Source organism: Nerophis ophidion, linkage group LG25, assembly GCF_033978795.1.
Source record: "Nerophis ophidion isolate RoL-2023_Sa linkage group LG25, RoL_Noph_v1.0, whole genome shotgun sequence".
NCBI lineage: Eukaryota > Metazoa > Chordata > Actinopteri > Syngnathiformes > Syngnathidae > Nerophis > Nerophis ophidion.
Window position 1 is genome coordinate 33,260,764 of NC_084635.1, and position 21,018 is coordinate 33,281,781.

Genomic DNA, 21,018 nt, shown 5'->3' on the forward strand with positions numbered 1-21,018 from the left:
CATGTGCGATGCAAGCAGTCTTGCAAAGTGTTTGCTTGTGTGCGATATCATGCATAATACAAGGAGTCCTGCAACATGTTTACTTGTGTGTGATATCATGTGCGATACAAGCAGTCCTGTAACGTGTTTGCTTGTGTGTGATATCAGGTGCGACGCAAGCAGTCCTGTAGCGGATTTACTTGTGTGTGATATCAGGTGCGATGCACGCATTCCTGTAGCGGGTTTACTTGTGTGTGATATCAGGTGCGATGCAAGCAGTCCTGTAGTGGGTTTACTTGTGTGTGATATCATGTGCGATGCAAGCAGTCCTGTAACATGTTTGCTTGTGTGTGATATCATGTGCGATACAAGGAGTCCTGCAACATGTTTACTTGTGTGTGATATCATGTGCGATACAAGCAGTCCTGTAACGTGTTTGCTTGTGTGTGATATCAGGTGCGACGCAAGCAGTCCTGTAGCGGATTTACTTGTGTGTGATATCAGGTGCGATGCACGCATTCCTGTAGCGGGTTTACTTGTGTGTGATATCAGGTGCGATGCAAGCAGTCCTGTAGTGGGTTTACTTGTGTGTGATATCATGTGCGATGCAAGCAGTCCTGTAACATGTTTGCTTGTGTGTGATATCATGTGCGATACAAGGAGTCCTGCAACATGTTTACTTGTGTGTGATATCATGTGCGATACAAGCAGTCCTGCTGCGTTTTTACTTATGTGTGATATCATGTGCGATACAAGCAGTCCTGCAACGTGTTTACTTGTGTGGGATATCATGTGCGATGCAAGCAGTCTTGCAACATGTTTTTTTGTGTGTGATATCATTTACAATGTAAATAGTCCTTCAACATGTTTACTTCTGTGTGATATCATGTACGATACAAGCAGTCCTGTAACGTGTTTGCTTGTGTGTGATATCATGTGCGATACAAGCAGTCCTGTTATGTATTTTATTTTTATTTTTTTTATTAACTAACACGCAAAGGTACAAAAATTTGTTACCGGTAGCAATATAGATTCACAATTGGTACAGTGAACTGTACCCGTCCCTAGTTCTTTAGTAGCTGGACTTTACTAAATCAACAACACCCAGGGCTCATTTGTTTAACGCGAGATATGATTCTTACAAGACTTTAGAACAGGGATTCTCAAACTTTGGTACCCTAAAAAAATCCCCCAATGAAAGTACAGTGTTTTATGTTCCTCTAGTCAAACACAGTGTTACTGTTCAAACTGTGTGCAATGTTACACCGTCCAAATATATGAAATATTATTGTTTTTAATGTCTACTAAGGCCTACTACGCTACTGTATTTGAATATGTTTTCTCAGGTGCTACCAGGTGGGAAAAAGCACTTTCAAAAAGCCTTGTTTACATTATTTGTTCATGTGTCGCGTCTTGTTGCCCGCAGGCAACTTTTTTTCCAGAAAAGAAAAAGTCTCCTTTCTCGGGAGCGCGACCCCATGATGGGACCTCGCTCTCTGATCCCAATCTCAATCCAAGCCGTATCGACTTCAGACAAATAAATGCGAGCCTCACACAAGTCATACAAAAAAATGACTTTTTTTCTTTTCCCCCCCAAGACGCTGAAGAGTCGTGCAGGGAGGGACAGGAAGGACCTTTATTTTGAAAGGCGCACAATGTATTGATAATAGTGGAAATGTATTCTGGTCAAGCAAAGTACTGGGAGTCAATGGCATGTTTTATTTTGTTAGTTAGCAGGCTACATTTTAATCAATAGTTTTGTGTATGGACCTCACAATCATACATTTTGTTACTTCCATTCATAGCATGCTAAAGTTAGCATGTTAGCCGATTTTTTTCTTAGCATTTTTTTTTTCCGGGTTAATATATATTTTGTCACTTCACGCATGTTAAGTAATAGCATCTTTTGGGCTCCTCGGAGTAAAATTTTGTTTACTATTAGCATGCTAAAGTTAGCATGTTAGTAGATTTTTTTTATTTAGCATTTTTTTTCGATGAGGTGGCGACTTGTCCAGGGTGTACCCCGCCTTCCGCCCAATTGTAGCTGAGATAGGGGCCAGCGCCCCCCGCGACCCCTAAAAGGGAATAAGCGGTAGAAAATGGAGGGTTGGATGGCATTTTTTTTTAGCTTGCTATCTTTTGGAATCCTCAGAGTAAAATATATTGTTTACTTTAGCATGCTAAAGTTAGCATGTTAGCCGAATTTTTTGTGGCATTTTTTTTCCCCGGGTTAATATATATTTTGTCACTTTACGCATGTTAAGTAATAGCAGGCTATCTTTTGGGCTCCTCAGAGTAAAATATCGTTTACAATTAGAATGCTAAAGTTAACATGTTAGCCAAATTTTTCGTGGCTTTTTTTTTTCAGGTAAATATATATTTTGTCACTTTACACATGTTAAGTAATAGCATGCTAATATTTGGGCTCTTTGGAGTAAAATATAGTTTACTATTAGCATGCTAAAGTTACCATGTTAGCCGATTTTTTCTTAGCATTTTTTTTTCGGGTTAATATATATTTTGTCACTTTACGCATGTTAAGTAATAGCATGCTATCATTTGGGCTACTCGGAGTAAAATATTGTTTACTATTAGCATGCTAAAGTTAGCATGTTAGCCAAATTTTTAGTGGCATTTTTTTTTCCCGGGTTAACATATATTTTGTCACTTTACGCATGTTAAGTAATAGCATGCTATCTTTAGGCTCCTCAGAGTAAAATATCGTTTACTATTAGCATGCTAAAGTTAGCATGTTAGTAGATTTTTTTGGGGGCAATTTTTTTTTGGATTAATACTTATCTTGTCACTTTACGCATGTTAAGTTATAGCTTGCTATCATTTGGGCTCCTCGGAGTAAAATATGGTTTACTATTAGCATGCTAAAGTTAGCATGTTAGCCGAATTTTTAGTGGCATTTTTTTTCCCGGGTTAATATATATTTTGTCACTTTACGCATGTTAAGTAATAGCAGGCTATCTTTTGGGCTCCTCAGAATAAAATATCGTTTACAACTAGAATGCTAAAGTTAGCATGTTAGCCAAATTGTTCGTGGCATTTTTTTTTCCAGGTAAATATGTATTTTGTCACTTTACAGATGTTAAGTAATAGCATGCTATCATTTGGGCTCTTTGGAGTAAAATATTGTTTACTATTAGCATGCTAAAGTTACCATGTTCGCAGAATTTTTTTTTCCGGGTTAATATATATTTTGTCACTTTACGCATGTTAAGTAATAGCATGCTATCTTTTGGGCTCCTCAGAGTAAAATATCGTTTACAATTAGCATGCTAAAGTTAGCATGTTAGCCGAATTTTTCGTGGCATTTTTTTTTCCGGGTTGATATATTTTTTGTCACTTTGCGCATGTTAAGTAATAGCATGCTATCTTTTGGGCTCCTCGGAGTAAAATATCGTTTACAATTAGCATGCTAAAGTTAGCATGTTAGCCGATTTTTTCTTGGCATTTTCTTTTGGGGGTCAATATATATTTTGTCACTTTACGCATGTTAAGTAATAGCATCTTTTGGGCTCCTCGGAGTAAAATTTTGTGTACTATTAGCATGCTAAAGTTAGCATGCTAGTAGATTTTTTTATTTAGCTTTTTTTTTTCCGATTAATACAAATTTTGTCACTTTACGCATGTTAAGTGATAGCTTGCTATCTTTTGGAATCCTCAGAGTAAAATATATTGTTTACTATTAGCATGCTAAAGTTAGCATGTTAATAGATTTTTTAGCATTTTTTTTTTTTTATTAATACATATTTTGTCACTTTACGCATGTTAAGTAATAGCAGGCTATCTTTTGGGCTCCTCAGAGTAAAATATCGTTTACAATTAGAATGTTAAAGTTAGCATGTTAATCAATTTATTTTTTTTTGCATTTTTTTTTAGGTAAATATATATTTTGGCACTTTACGCATGTTAAGTAATAGCTTGCTGTAGTTTGGCCACCACTTTTTAAAAACAGTATTTGAATGAATGTATAAAGTCAACTTGTTTTTCCACTCTACTGAGACTTTAAAATTCCGGGCTGTTTGGATTTGATCATTCTTCATTGTGTTGCACTCAATAAACGATTAGACGCGGCAATAGATGATTAATCGCAACCAGAGATGATTAATCACAGCAAATAATTATTAATCGCAGCAAGAGATGATTAATCTCAACCAGAGATGATTAATTGCAACCAGAGATGATTAATCGCAGCAAGAGATGATAGATCGCTGCAAGAGAATATTAATCGCAGCAAGAGATGATTAATCCAGCAAGGGATAATTAATCGCAGCAAGAGATGATTAATCACATCAAAAGATGATTAATCGCAGCAAGAGACGATTAATCCAGCAAGGGATGATTAATCGCAACCCCAAGATGATTAATCGCAGCAAGAGACGATTAATCACAACAAAAGGATATTAATCGCAGCAAAAGGTGATTAATCGCAGCAAGGGATGATTAATCGCAGCAAGAGAGGATTAATCACAAACAGAAATTATCAATCGCAGCAAGAGATGATTAATCGCAACAAGAGAATATTAATCGTAGCAAGAGGTGATTAATCGCAACCAAAAATGATTAATCACAGCAAAATATGATTAATTACAGCAAGAGATGATTAATCGCAACCAGAGATGATTAATCACAGCAAAATAATATTAATTGCAGCAATAGATGATTAATTGCAGCAATAGATGATTAATCGCAGCAATAGATGATTAATTGCAGCAATAGATGATTAATCGCAGCTAGAGATGATTAATGGCAGCAAGTAATGATTCATCATAGCAATAGATGATTAATCGCAGCAAGAAATGAATAATCGCAACCAGAGATGATTAATCACATCAAGAAAAAAATTATTGCTGCAAGAGATGATTAATCGCAGCAAGAAATGATTAATCACAGCAAGAGATGCTTAATTGCAACAAGAGAATATTAATCACAGCAAGAGATGATTAATCGCATCAAGGGATGATTAATCGCAGCAAGAGGTGATTAATCGCAACCTGGGATGATTAATCACAACCAGAAATTATTAACCGCAGCAAAATATGATTAATCACAGGAAGAGATGATTAATCGCAGCCAGAGATGATTAATCGAAGTTCTTCCCATCAACGGTTTAACATATCAATGGTTGCAGCTCTCGTTGGTTTCACACTAAAAATACTTTGCCAAACACGATTTGCAAAACCACACAAAGTTTGTCCTTTTTACTGTTTGTCTAATCCACTGAGAAGTTGCACGCAGGGAGAACCCCTCACAGAGTCCAGTCTTTAAAACATGGTCGACTCTCCTGGTCCTCCTCTCACCTTCCTGGGAGGGAAGATGCTTCTACTGGAGGTCACAAGTCAGGTTTCACTTTCCAGTTCCGAACCTGACCTCACACACCGGGTCAAAGTATGAAGATTATATTTATTTCTGTATTTATTTATTTCTTTATTTATTTATTTATTTCTATCTCTGCCTGCTCACTCTCACTCTGCTCTGCTTCTGGGTTTCAAACAGAGTCAAGCCATTAAGCCGAGTTAGACCTACTTTGCATAGATATGACTTTACCCCCTTCTACACACACAACACACACACACACACACACACACACACACACACACACACACACACACACACACACACACACACACCTTCTGCAAGAAGGGATTACAAATTGTTGAAATGGAAAAAAACCTATACAATAAGACCAATACAAGCAGTCCTGTAATATGTTTACTTGTGTGTGATATCATGTGCGATACAAGCAGTCCTGTAACGTGTTCACTTGTCTGTGATATCATGTGGAATACAAGCAGGCCAGCAGCGTGTTTAATTCTGTGTGTGATATCATGTGTGATACATGCAGTACTGCTGAGTGTTTACTTGTTTGTGTGATATCATGTGCAATACAAGCAGTCCTGTAACATGTTTACTTGTCTGTGATGCCATGTGCGATGAAATTGGTCCTGTAAGATGTTTACTTGTGTGTGATATCATGTGCGATACAACCAGTCCTTTAAAACGTTTACTTGTGTGTGATATCATGTGCGATACAAGCAGTCCTGTAACATGTTTACTTGTGTGTGATGTCATGTGCGATACAAGCAGTCCTGTAACATGTTTACTTGTGTGGGATATCATGTGCAATACAAGCAGTCCTGTAACATGTTTACTTATGCGTGATATCATGTGCGATACAAGCAGTCCTGTAACATGTTCACTTGTGTGTGATATCATGTGCGATACAAGCAGTCCTGTAATATGTTTATTTATGTGTGATGTCATGTGCGATACAAGCAGTCCTGTAACATGTTCAATTGTGTGTGATATCATGTGCAATATAAGCAGTCCTGCAGTGTATTTTCTTGTGTGTGATATCATGTGTAATACAAGCAGTCCTGTAAAATGTTTAATTGTGTGTGATATTATGTGCGATAGAAGCAGTCCTGTAACATGTTTGCTTGTGTGTGATATCATGTACGATACAAGGAGTCCTTTAACATGTTTACTTGTGTGTGATATCACGTGCAATACAAGCAGCCCTGTAACATGTTTACTTGTCTGTGATGTCTTGTGCGATACAACCAGTCCTTTAAAACGTTTACTTGTGTGCGATGTCATGTGCGATACAAGCAGTCCTGTAACATATTCACTGGTGTGTGATATCATGTGCAATACAAGCATTACTGCAGAATGTTTACTTGTTTGTGACATCATGTGTGATACATGCAGTACTACTGACTGTTTACTTATGTGTGATATCATGTGTGATGCAAGCAGTCCCGCAGCGTGTTAACTTGTGTGTGATATCATGTGCGATGCAAGGAGTCCTATAACGTATTTACTCGTGTGATATCATGAGCGACACAAGCAGTCCTATAAAGTGTTTAATTGTGTGATATCATATGCAATACAAGCAGTCCTGTAACATGTTTACTTTTGTGTGATATCCTGTGCAATACAAGCAGTCCCACAACTTGTCTACTTGTGTGTGATATCATGCGTGATACAAGCAGTCCCGTAACATGTTTACTTGTGTGTGATATCATATGCAATACAAGCAGTCCTGTAACATGTTTACTTGTGTGTGATATCATGTGCAATACAAGCAGTCCCACAGCTTGTTCACTTGTGTGTGATATCATGCGTGATACAAGCAGTCCCCTAACATGTTTACTTGTGTGTGATATCATGTGCAATACAAGCAGTCCCACAGCTTGTTTACTTGTGTGTGATATCATGCGTGATACAAGCAGTCCCGGAACATGTTTACTTGTGTGTGATATCATGTGCAATACAAGCAGTCCTGTAACATGTTTACTTGTGTGTGATATCATGTGCAATACAAGCAGTCCCACAGCTTGTTTACTTGTGTGTGATATCATGTGCAATACAAGCAGTCCCACAGCTTGTTTACTTGTGTGTGATATCATGTGCAATACAAGCAGTCCTGTAACATGTTTACTTGTGTGTGATATCATATGCAATACAAGCAGTCCTGTAACATGTTTACTTGTGTGTGATATCATGTGCAATACAAGCAGTCCCACAGCTTGTTTACTTGTGTGTGATATCATGTGCAATACAAGCAGTCCTGTAACATGTTTACTTGTGTGTGATATCATATGCAATACAAGCAGTCCTGTAACATGTTTACTTGTGTGTGATATCATATACAATACAAGCAGTCCCACAGCTTGTTCACTTGTGTGTGATATCATGTGTGATACAAGCAGTCCCCTAACATGTTTACTTGTGTGTGATATCATGTGCAATACAAGCAGTCCCACAGCTTGTTTACTTGTGTGTGATATCATGCGTGATACAAGCAGTCCCGGAACATGTTTACTTGTGTGTGATATCATGTGCGATACAAGCAGTCCTGTAACATGTTTACTTGTGTGTGATATCATGTGCAATAAAAGCAGTCCCACAGCTTGTTTACTTGTGTGTGATATCATGCGTGATACAAGCAGTCCCGTAACATGTTTACTTGTGTGTGATATCATGTGTGATACAAGCAGTCCCTCAGCTTGTTTACTTGTGTGTGATATCATAAGAGATACAAGCAGTTCTGTAACATTTTTCACTTGTGTGTGTTATCATGTGCAATACAAGCAGTCCTGTAACTTTTTTTTTACTTGTGTGTGATATCATGTGCAATACAAGAAGTCCTGTAACATGTTTACTTGTGTGTGATATCATATGCAATACAATCAGAGCTGTAACTTTTTTTACTTGTGTGTGATATCATGTGCAATACAAGCAGTCCCACAGCTTGTTTACATGTGTGTGATATCATGTGTGATACAAGCAGTCCCATAACATGTTTACTTGTGTGTGATATCATGTGCAATACAAGCAGTCCTATAACATATTTACTTGTGTGTGATATCATGTGCAATACAAGCAGTCCCACAGCTTGTTTACTTGTGTGTGGTATCATGCGTGATACAAGCAGTCCCGGAACATGTTTACTTATGTGTGATATCATGTGCAATACAAGCAGTCCTGTAACATGTTTACTTGTGTGTGATATCATATGAAATAAAAGCTCTCCTGTAACTTTTTTTTTTACTTGTGTGTGATATCATGTGCAATACAAGCAGTCCCACAGCTTGTTTACTTGTGTGTGATATCATGCGTGATACAAGCAGTCTCGTAAAATGTTTACTTGTGTGTGATATCATGTGCGATACAAGCAGTCCTGTAACATGTTTACTTGTGTGTGATATCATATGCAACACAAGCAGTCCTGTAACTTTTTTTTACTCGTGTGTGATATCATGTGCAACACCAGCAGTCCCGCAGTGTGGTTAATTGTGTGTGATATCATGTGCGATACAAGCAGTCCCGCAACGTGTTTACTTGTGTGTGTGCGATCTTATGTGCGATACAATCAGTCCTGTAACATGTTTACTTGTGTGTGATATCATGTGCAATACAAGCAGTCCTGCAGTGTGTTTATTTTTGTGTGATATCAAGTGCGATACAAGCAGCCTTGAATTGTGTTTACTTTTGTGTGATACCATGTGCTTTACCTTACACACACACACCTAGAGGTAGTTTGGCCTAGTCCGCTCTCAGTGCTGCTGGAGTGATGGCCAAGTGCCGAAGCGCAACGAGGCTGCAACCTGACGTGTGTTTACTTTATATCGGATTGATAGCAAAAGCTGCAGTATCGCCCCCATTCCTAATGAGGATGTTTGGTGGATAGTTGCCATGAAGCTGCTATCAGTGTTGGGGCAGGAAGGGGCTAGGTAAATGTCCTTCATTATATGGCGTGTGTTTTCATTTGTTTTAGGTCTTGCATTTAAACATGTTTAATTGTTTCAAGTAATTTCATAAATCATTCATGATACAAAAATGCGATCCTCTTTTTTTATATTAATCTTGAATATATTTTTAAAAGGAGCTCCTGGATCCCGCCAGCAATGGAAATGCACTTTGAATAAAAAGCAACAGCAAAGTTGCACAACTTGATTCATGTCGCAGGGGACTGAATTGCATTTCTTCAGGGGAGCGGAATATTTTTGCAGGTTTGAATGTGGTGATTGTATTTATTTATGTGTGTATCACACAGTAAAACACACACCTAGACATATATTACACTGGAACTAGAAGGATGCGGTATGGGATGTACCTTACATCCCAGCAGGCACAAGACATTGAAACAACGTTGAAAACTTGTTGGATTTGGTCCTGACGTCGAGCAAGTTGGCACGAGCAAGACGTGAATGTAATGACATATTTATTTCTTAACACTATAACTCAAAAAGGCAAACAAAACGTGCGCACAAGGGAGGAGAACAAACTTGACTAGAAAACAAAACTAGCACTATGGCAGGACTATAGACAAACAAAACAAAACTCAATAACTGTGACATAGAAAAAAACAAAAACTTACGTGGCATGAGCAGGAGAGAAACTATGAGCTGAGTGATTAGCAGGCATGGCATGGCATGAAGGGAGTAGGGGTAAAGTCGCCAAACTGACCACCTGGCAACTATAGGTTTAAATAATACAGGTGATTAGTGCAAACAGGTGTGAGACATGAGGGCAGGGGCGTGACATGAGGACCAGGTGAAAACTAATAAGTTGGCATGGTAACAAAGCAAACAAGGAAGTGCAGGAGCAGGAACTGATTGTCCAAAAAACAACACCGAACATGACCAAAACAAAACATGATCCCATCAAACAACGTTTAATCAATGTTAGGTTTTTGACGTTGATTTGACCATTGAAATTTGATCATTTTCCAACCAATATTCTACAACACAAATACAACGTTAAAACAACATCTTTTTAGGTATTTCCCAACTAATAACGTTAAAACAACATACTTTTTTACAACATTTAATTAATGTCAGGTTGTGGCGTTGATGGCAATAATCTACAACACAAATACAACGTTGAAACAGAATGCTTTTGGGCGACGTTTATTCAATGTCATGTTGTGACGTTGTTTTGACCCTTGAATTTTGGTAATTTCCCAACTAATAACGTTAAAACAACATAGTTTTTTACGACATTCAATCAATGTCTGGTAGTGACGTTGATTTGACATTGAAATGTGGTCATTTCTCAACCAATATTGTACAACACAAATACAACGTTGAAACAACATGCTGGGTTACGACGTTAATTTGACCATTGATAATTGGTCATTTGCCAACCAATATTCTACAACATAATTACGTTGAAACAACATGCTTCTTCACAACGTTTAATCAATGTCAGGTTCTGACCTTGATTTGAGCATTGAATTTTGGTCAATTCCTAACCAGTATTCTACAACACAAACACAACGTTGAAACAACATGTTTTTTGATGACGTTTAATCAATGTCAGGTTGTGGCGTTGATTTGACCATTGAATTTTGGTCATTTTTCAACCAATATTCTACAACACAAATACAACGTTGAAACAACATGCTTCTCATCAACATTTATTCAATGTCAGGTAGTGACGTTGATTTGACATTGAAATTTGGTCATTTCCGAACCAATATTCTACGACACAAATACAACGTAGAAACAGAATGCTTTTTGGCGACGTTTATTCAATGTCAGGTTGTGACGTTGATTTGACCATTGAATTTTGGTCATTTCCCAACTAATATTCCCAACTAATATTCCCAACTAATAACGTTAAAACAACATACTTTTTTACGACATTAAATCAATGTCTGGTAGTGACGTTGATTTGACATTGAAATGTGGTCATTTCCTAACCAATATTCCACAACACAAATACAACGTTGAAACAACATGCTTCTAAACAACGTTTAATCAATGTTGGGTTTTTGACATTGATTTGACCATTGAAATTTAGTCATTTTCCAACCAATATTCTACAACACAAATACAACATTGAAACAACATGCTTTTTCACCACCTTTAATCAATGTCAGGTAGTGACGTTGATTTGACATTGAAACCTGGTCATTTCCTAACCAATATTCTACAACACAAATACAACGTTGAAACAACATGCTTTTTGACAATGTTTAATCAATGTTGTGTTCTGACGTTGATTGGACCATTGAATTTTGGTCATTTCCCAACTAATAACGTTCAAACAACATACTTTTTTACGACATTAAATCAATGTCTGGTAGTGACGTTGATTTGACATGGAAATTTGGTCAATTCCTAACCAATATTCCCCAACACAAACACAACGTTGAAACAACATGCTTCTAAACAACGTTTAATCAATGTTGGGTTTTTGACATTGATTTGACCATTGAAATTTTGTCATTTTCCAACCACTATTCTACAACACAAATACAACGTTGAAACAACATGCTTTTTGACAATGTTTAATCAATGTTGTGTTCTGACGTTGATTGGACCATTGAATTTTTTGTCATTTCCCAACTAATATTCCCAACTAATAACGTTAAAACAACATACTTTTTTACGACATTCAATCAATGTCTGGTAGTGACATCGATTTGACATTAAAATGTGGTCATTTCCCAACTAATATTCTACAACACAAATACAATGTTGAAACAACATGCTTTTGGACATGTATTCAATGTTGGGTTCTGACGTTGATTTGACCATTGAATTTTGGTCATTTCGCAAACCACTATTCTACGACTTGTTGAAGCAACATACTCTACTTTTGAACAAGGTTTAATCAATGTCAGGTAGTGACGTTGATTTGACATCGAAATTTGGTCATTTCCTAACCAATATTCCACAACACGAACACAACCTTTAAACAACATGTTTTTTGATGACGTTTAATCAATGTCAGGTTGTGGCCTTGATTTGACCATTGAAATTTGGTCATTTTTCAACCAATATTCTACAACACAAATACAAAGTTTAAACAACATGCTTCTTATCAACATTTATTTAATGTTGGGTTCTGACGTTGATTTGACCATTGAATTTTGGTCATTTCCCAACTAATATTCCCAACTTCTAACGTTCAAACAACATACTTTTTTACGACATTCAATCAATGTCAGGTAGTGACGTTGATTTGACATTGAAATTTGGTCATTTCCCTACCAATATTCTACAACACAAATACAACGTGAAACAACATGCTTTTGGACATTTATCCAATGTTGGGTTCTGACGTTGATTTGACCATTGAATTTTGGTCATTTTTTAACCAATATTCTACAACACAAATTCAACGTTGAAACAAGATGCTTCTTAACAACGTTTAATCAATGTTGGGTTTTTGACATTGATTTGACCATTGAAATTTAGTCATTACCTAACCAATATTCTACAACACAAACACAACGTTGAAACAACATGCTTCTAAACAACGTTTAATCAATGTTGGGTTTATGACATTGATTTGACCATTGAAATTTAGTCATTTTCCAACTAATATTCTACAACACAAATACAACGTTGAAACAACATGCTTTTTGACAAAGTTTAATCAATTTTGTGTCCTGACGTTGATTGGACCATTGAATTTTGGTCATTTCCCAACTAATATTCCCAACTAATAACGTTCAAACATACTTTTTTACAACATTCAATCAATGTCTGGTAGTGACGTTGATTTGACATTGAAATTTGGTCATTTCCCTACCAATATTCTACAACACTAATACAACGTGAAACAACATGCTTTTGGACATTTATTCAATGTTGGGTTCTGACGTTGATTTGACCATTGAATTTTGGTCATTTTTTAACCAATATTCTACAACACAAATACAACGTTGAAACAAGATGCTTCTTAACAACGTTTAATCAATGTTGGGTTTTTGACATTGATTTGACCATTGAAATTTAGTCATTACCTAACCAATATTCTACAACACAAACACAACGTTGAAACAACATGCTTTTTGACAACTTTTAATCAATGTTGTGTTCTGACGTTGATTTGACCATTGAATTTTGGTCATTTCCCAACTAATATTCCCAACTAATAACGTTCAAACAACGTACTTTTTTACGACATTCAATCATTGTCTGGTAGTGACGTTGATTTGACATTGAAATTTGGTAATTTCCGAACCAATATTCTACAACACAAACACAACGTTGAAACAGCATGCTTCTAAACAACGTTTAATCAATGTTGGGTTTTTGACATTGATTTGATCATTGAAATTTACTCATTTTCCAACCAATATTCTACAACACAAATACAACGTTGAAACAACATGCTTTTTGACAACGTTTAATCAATGTTGTGTTCTGACGTTGATTGGACCATTGAATTTTGGTCATTTCCCAAATAATAACGTTCAAACAACATACTTGTTTACGACATTCAATCAATGTCAGGTAGTGACGTTGATTTGACATTGAAATGTGGTCATTTCCTAACCAATATTCTACAACACAAACACAACGTTGAAACAACATGCTGGGTTACAACGTAGATGTGACCATTGGTATTTGGTCATTTCCCAACCAATATTCTACAACATAACTACGTTGAAACAAGATGCTTCTTCACAACGTTTAATCAATGTTGGGTTCTGACAATGATTTGAGCATTGAAATTCGGTCATTTCCCAACCGACAACGCGGATCCAACATTAGACGTCAACGTTGTCTTAATGTACAAATACAACTATTTTTCAACCTTGTTTCAAAGTCTATTTTAAAGGACAAACGTTGTATCGATGTTGTGTGCCCGCTGGGATTGTTATCGGCCAACACAGTATCAGAAACAGGGATGAGAACATGTTATCGGACCATCCCTACTTATTTGTTTGTAAACGTGTTTTCAAAATAAGAGTCCTGATTTAACGCAGTTATGACGATCGTATCAAAAATGAGTCTTTAGGACCTGTAAATTGACAGACAAGTGAGAATGTCGCCAGTAATGTCTGCTGTTTGGATTACAGGCAGAATTAACAAGGGGAAAAACAACGAGGCAAACAAAGATTGTGTATTTCTTCACACTGTTGTGTTCGAATCCCACCTTGGGTGAAATGATCAGCCTTGTTTCCTCCCGCTGCCGCGCCGACTCATTTTCAGCCGCGCTTTATGTGTCATTGTTTAATTAACGGATCGTCCCCGTTCTCGTCCGAGATCAGAGTCAAAGGGAGCTCGGCGGCGTGCGTTCCCCCCGACAACCCACGGGAAGGAAGGAGGACTCTGGGTAACGACGTCTTCGTGAAGCGCAGAGGAAACGAGCACGTTATTCATACTCCACGTAACGCTGGCGTTCTAGCAGCTTCCACTGAAGCTGCCAATTAAAAGTAGTGATAAAGTGTGGATGACAACACTTTTTTATTGACATAATTGCTTTAGGTACTTTGTTATCACTTTCACTACACAATAACTTGTATCGATTTCTCCCGTCCTACAGTCCAGTTGTTATTCATTTGTTAGGCTTTCAATTACGAGCACACCTAACCCTACTCCTAAACCCAACCAACCCTAACCTTAACCCTAATCATAACCCTACTCCTAAACCCAACCAACCCTTACCATCCGACCTTGGATAAGTGGAAGACGATGGATGGATGGATGGATGTAGAATATATTTATATTATTCATATATTATATATATAATATATTATATATATTTTATCATTTATTTATATCATTGTTTATTGTGAACAAACTATGGTGCTGAATTTCCCCCAGGGATCAATAAAGTACATTCTATTCTATTCTGTTATATTTTAACCCTAACCCCCTGACCTCTAGCCTTTAACCCGAACACTCACCCTAACCCCAAATATCCTAGTGTCTAACCCTTGGCCTAACCATTTTACACTAACCCCTACCCCCTTCCTCTAACCCTAACCCCAATCCTAGCCCTAAACACAACCCCAACCCTAACCCTGGGGCGGTTTAGCTCGGTTGGTAGAGTGACCGTGTCAGCAACTTGAGGGTTGCAGGTTCGATTCCCGCTTCTGCCAACCTAGTCACTGCCGTTGTGTCCTTGGGCAAGACACTTTACCCACCTGCTCCCAGTGCCACCCACACTGGTTTGAATGTAACTTAGATATTGGGTTTCACTATGTAAAGCGCTTTGAGTCACTAGAGAAAAAGCGCTATATAAATATAATTCACTTCACTTCACAACCCTAATTAAGTCCAGTTATTAGTCATTTGTTGGGCTTTCAATTGCAAGCACACTTAACCCTAACCATAACCTTAACCCTCAAGCATCTTATCCAAACACTAACCCTTACTCCCTAACCTTCAAGCCTCTAACCCCCTAACCCGAACACTAACTTTGAGTTCCTAACCCACTAGCCTCTAACCGTAATGCTAACCACCTAACTTCTAGCCTCTAACCCGAACCCTAGCCCTAACCCCTAACCTCCAAGCGCCTAACCCAAACCATTTTACCCTAATCCCCTACCCCCATCCCTTAACCCGAACCACAACCCTAGCTTTAACCTTAACCCCAAACCTATCAATAACCCTAACCCTCAAGCCTCAAACCCAAATACTAACTCCTTACTCCCTAGCCCTCTAGCCTCTAATCCAAACAAATAACCTTGACTCCCTAACCCTCTAACCTTTAACACCAACCCCCACCCCTAAGCAACTAGCCTCTAACCCGAACACTAACCCAAACCCCTGACCTCTTAGACTTGGACAAACTTTAATGATCCACGAGGGAAATTGTTCAACCAAGTAGCTTACTTACAATGATGGAAAGTGTAAGGATGGAAAGGACAGTGCAGGTATAAATAGACTAGGTAACCCTAACTCCCTAAACCTCTAGCCTCTAACCCAAATAATAACCCTTACTCCCTAGCCCTCTAGCCTCTAATCCAAACAATAACCTTGACTCCCTAACCCCCTAACCTCTAACCCCAACCCCCACCCCTAAGCCACTAGCCTCTAACCCGAACACTAGCCCAAACCCCTAAACTCTTAGAATTAAACAAACTTTAATGATCCACGAGGGAAATTGTTCAACACAGTAGCTTAGTTACAATGATGGAAAGTATAAGGATGGAAAGGACAGTGCAGGTATAAATAGACTAGGTATAGCGTCTAACCTGAACTGCCTAAACCTCTAGCCTCTAACCCTAAACCTCTAGTCTCTAATCCAAATACTAACCCTAACTCCCTAACCTTCTAGCCCCTAACCCTAACTCCTAGCCCTCTAGAATCTAACCCTAACCAATAACCCTCTAGCCTCAAACCCAAATACTGAACCCCTAACCCTCGAGCCTCTAACCCTAACCCCCTAGCCATTCAGCCTCTACCCCCAACCCCACCCCTAACAGTAACCCTCTAGCCTCTAACCTATACCTCTAGTCTCTAATCCAAATATTAACCCTAACTCCCTAACCTTCTAGCCCCTAACCCCTAGCCCTCTAGAATCTAACCCTAACCGATAACCCTCTAGCCTCAAACCCAAACACTGAACCCCTAACCCTCGAGCCTCTAACCCTAACCCCCTAGCCATTCAGCCTCTACCCCCAACCCCACCCCTAACAGTAACCCTCTAGCCTCTAACCCTATACCTCTAGTCTCTAATCCAAATATTAACCCTAACTCCCTAACCTTCTAACCCCTAACCCTAACCCCTAGCTCTCTAGAATCTAACCCTAACCAATAACCCCCTAGCCTCAAACCCAAACACTGAACCCCTTACCCCTCGAGCCTCTAACCCTAACCCCCTAGCCACCCAGCCTCATACCCCAACCCCACCCCTAACAGTAACCCTCTAACCTCTAACCCTAACCCCAACACTAACCCTGACCCTAACCTCTAGCCTCTAACCCTAACCAAAACCTAAGCGAGCCTCCCCGCCACTAGTTGGCGTCACAAATGCCCCAGTAAGATCCCACCGAAACAGGCGGTCTAACTTGCTAGCATTAGCTTGTAGCCAAAACTGGACATGACTTTATACATTGGTTTGGTTGGGAAAGCGGCCATGCCAGCAATTTGAGGGTTCCTGGTTCGATCCCTGGTGTCCGCCGTCCCAGTCATGTCCGTCGTGTCCTTGAGCAAAACACTTCACCCTTGCTCCTGATGATGGTTAGGGCCTAGAGGTAGAAAATGGCTACACAAGTTCTGTACAACCCATTTACACTTTTTACAACCAATTTTCGGCAGTTTTGTGAGTGTTCAAGGTGCTTGATGGCAGTAGTGCATGGACTACTGTGTACTGTGAGGCTGTAGTCAGGAAATAGTCTTTGCCATCTTGTTTTCTTACACTTCTTGGTCTCATTTGCAGACATTACATGGGAAACTTTGCATGCAGTTGCAATGTCACGGCGCTAAATGTTAGTAGTTTTTAGACTACTGTGTATTGTGATGTTGTAGTCAGGAAGTAGTCTTTGCCATTGAATTGTTACATATTGTTTTCTTACACTTCTGAGTCTCATTTGCAAATATTACATGGATAACTTTGCATGCAGTTGCAATTTAAAAGCCGTAGAGGGCAGTAGTGTTAGGATTACTGTATATTGTGATGTTGTAGTCAGGAAGTAGTCTTTGCCAGTGAATTGTTAAATATTGTTTTCTTACACTTCTGTGTCTCATTTGCAAATATTATATGGATAACTTTGCATGCAGTTGCAATTTAAAAGCCGTAGAGGGCAATAGTCTTAAGATTACTGTATATTGTGATGTTGTAGTCAGGAAGTAGTCTTTGCCATTGAATTGTTACATCTTGTTTTCTTACACCTCTGAGTCTCATTTGCAAATATTACATGGACTACTTTGCATGCAGTTGCAATTTAAAAGATCTAGAGGGCAATAGTCTCAAGATTACTGCGTATTGTGATGTAGTCAGGAAGTAGTCTTTGCCATTGAATTTTTACATATTGTTTTCTCACACTTCTGAGTCTCATTTGCAAATATTACATGGATAAATTTGCATGCAGTTGCAATTTAAAAGCCGTAGAGGGCAATAGTGTTAGGATTACTGTATATTGTGATGTTGTAGTCAGGAAGTAGTCTTTGCCAGTGAATTGTTACATCTTGTTTTCTTACACTTCTGAGTCTCATTTGCAAATATTACATGGAAAACTTTGCATGCAGTTGCAATTTAAAAACCGTAGAGGGCAATAGTGTTAGGATTACTGTATATTGTGATGTTGTAGTCAGGAAGTAGTCTTGCCAGTGAATTGTTTCATATTGTTTTCTTACACTTCTGAGTCTCATTTGCAAATATTGCATGGACGACGTTGCACTCAGTTGCAATTACAAGGCAGTGGTGTGTTGACTGCTGAATATTGTGATGTGATGTTGTCTTTTATTGAGTCCCACAAAGTGTTAATGCAGTAAGGATGTATCGTGTTGTTTGATGGGAATGTGCATCTTATTTATAGTTTTAATTAGCACTTTTGGAAGTTCTAAAATCGCCATGTGGAATCGCTAATGCTAATCCGTTGCACCTCTATGACATAGCCAATGTTATTTAGCATCAAGCTAGCACATATGTTTAAAAGTGGAGCCTTACTTTACGTTTGAACGCCTTCCTCGTCTTTTTGCTCTGTTGGCATGAAAAAAAGTAACGTAACTAGAGGCAGTCCTGGTGAGTGGGAGTAGTACCGGTCGGTACCTATAAAAGTGCCGATTTGGTACCCATCGCTACTCTTACAACTTTTTCGTTTCCCTTTTGACTGTTTTCTGCATGTTTTTTCAACATTTATTTTGCTTTCATGTCTGTTTTGGACAAGAATTGTGACGTTTGTCACATATATCGGATGAACACGACCTGAACGTTGGGACTGGAGTCGCATTGGAGAAAAATTGAAGAGGGATGTGATGCTCACGATTAAATTAGATTTCGATTTCTTGGGGCGTCGATTAGATTCAGAATGATTCTTGATTTAAACCAATTCCAAAATAAAAAGATAAAACCCATTTAAAATGGTTTTTTTTATATGTATTGTCTTGGCTGCTGATGTAAGCTAAGCAGGTAGGCGGCCTAAGAAAATGTGTTTTAAAAAAAAATAATTTTCATAATAAAATAAAGATAAAAGAAGTCTAAAAAAAAAGTTAAAAACAAAACGGTTAAAAAATATTGAAATTTTTTTTTACAAAAAATCTAATTATTAGTTTTGGAAAAAACTAATTCTCATTAAAAAAAATATTTTATTTTTTTTTAAGTTTAAAAACAAAGTTTAAAAAATTTAAAAAAAAAATGTGAACAAAATGTAGAACAAAATGTAAAAAGAAAAATACTAATTGAATTATGAATAAATTAAACAAAAAACATGATTCAGATGTAAATACAAATGTTTAAGTACCCCTAATCTTAAAAGTCACCTAAGCAAAAGGCCTGGGTCGAATTTGACAAAATCTGAATTCACACTGACCATTAAAAAAATCAGTTGCGAATCAAACGCTAGCGAACAAATCATATTTTAATGGTTTTACTAATCACCTTGCCCTACTTGTCGCATGAAAAAAAAAAATCTCTGTCACGCGAGTAAACCTCTATTTCAATTAATTTGTACAAACCCCGTTTCCATATGAGTTGGGAAATTGTGTTGGATGTAAATATAAACGGAAAACAATGATTTGCAAATCATTTTCAACCCATATTCAGTTGAATATGCTACAAAGACAACATATTTGATGTTCAAACTCATAAACTTAATTTTTTTTTGCAAATAATAATTAACTTAGAATTTTGTGGCTGCAACACGCGCCAAAGTAGTTGGGAAAGGGCATGTTCACAACTGTGTTACATCACCTTTTTTTTTAACAACACTCAATAAACGTTTGGGAACTGAGGAAACTAATTGTTGAAGCTTTGAAAGTGGAATTCTTTCCCATTCTTGTTTTATGTAGAGCTTCAGTCCTTCAACAGTCCGGGGTCTCCGCTGTCGTATTTTACGCTTCATAATGCGCCACACATTTTTCGATGGGAGACAGGTCTAGACTGCAGGCGGGCCAGGGAAGTACCCGCACTCTTTTTTTACGAAGCCACGCTGTTGTAACACGTGCTGAATGTGGCTTGGCATTGTCTTGCTGAAATAAGCAGGAGCGTCCATGAAAAAGACGGAGCTTGGATGGCAGCATATGTTGTTCCAAAACCTGTTTGTACCTTTCAGCATTAATGGTGCCTTCACAGATGTGTAAGTTACCCATGCCTTGGGCACTAATGCACCCCATACCATCACAGATGCTGGCTTTTCAACTTTGCGTCGATAACAGTCTGGATGGTCCGCTTCCTCTTTGATTCGGGTGACACAATGTCGAATATTTCCAAAAACAATTGGAAATGTGGACTCGTCAGACCACAGAATACTTTTCCACTTTGCATCAGTCCATCTTAGATGATCTCGGGCCCAGAGAAGCCTGCGGCGTTTCTGGATGTTGTTGATAAATGGCTTTGGCTTTGCATAGTAGAGCTTTAACTTGCACTTACAGATGTAGCGACGAACTGTATTTAGTGACAGTGGTTTTCTGAAGTGTTCCCGAGCCCATGTGGTGATATCCTTTAGCGATTGATGTCGGTTTTTGAGGCATCGAAGGTCACGGTCATTCAATGTTGGTTTCCGGCCATGCCGCTTACGTGGAGTGATTTCTCCAGATTCTCTGAACCTTTTGATGATATTATGGAGCGTAGATGTTGAAATCCCTAAATTTCTTGCAACTGCACTTT

General features: G+C 38.2%; 1 protein-coding gene across 2 annotated transcripts in view; it reads right to left on the reverse strand.

Moving 5' to 3' along the window:
* The window catches only part of LOC133543133 (protocadherin-9), a 634,818-nt gene that overhangs the window by 566,396 nt on the left and 47,404 nt on the right, over positions 1 to 21,018 (reverse strand). The window lies entirely within an intron of this gene.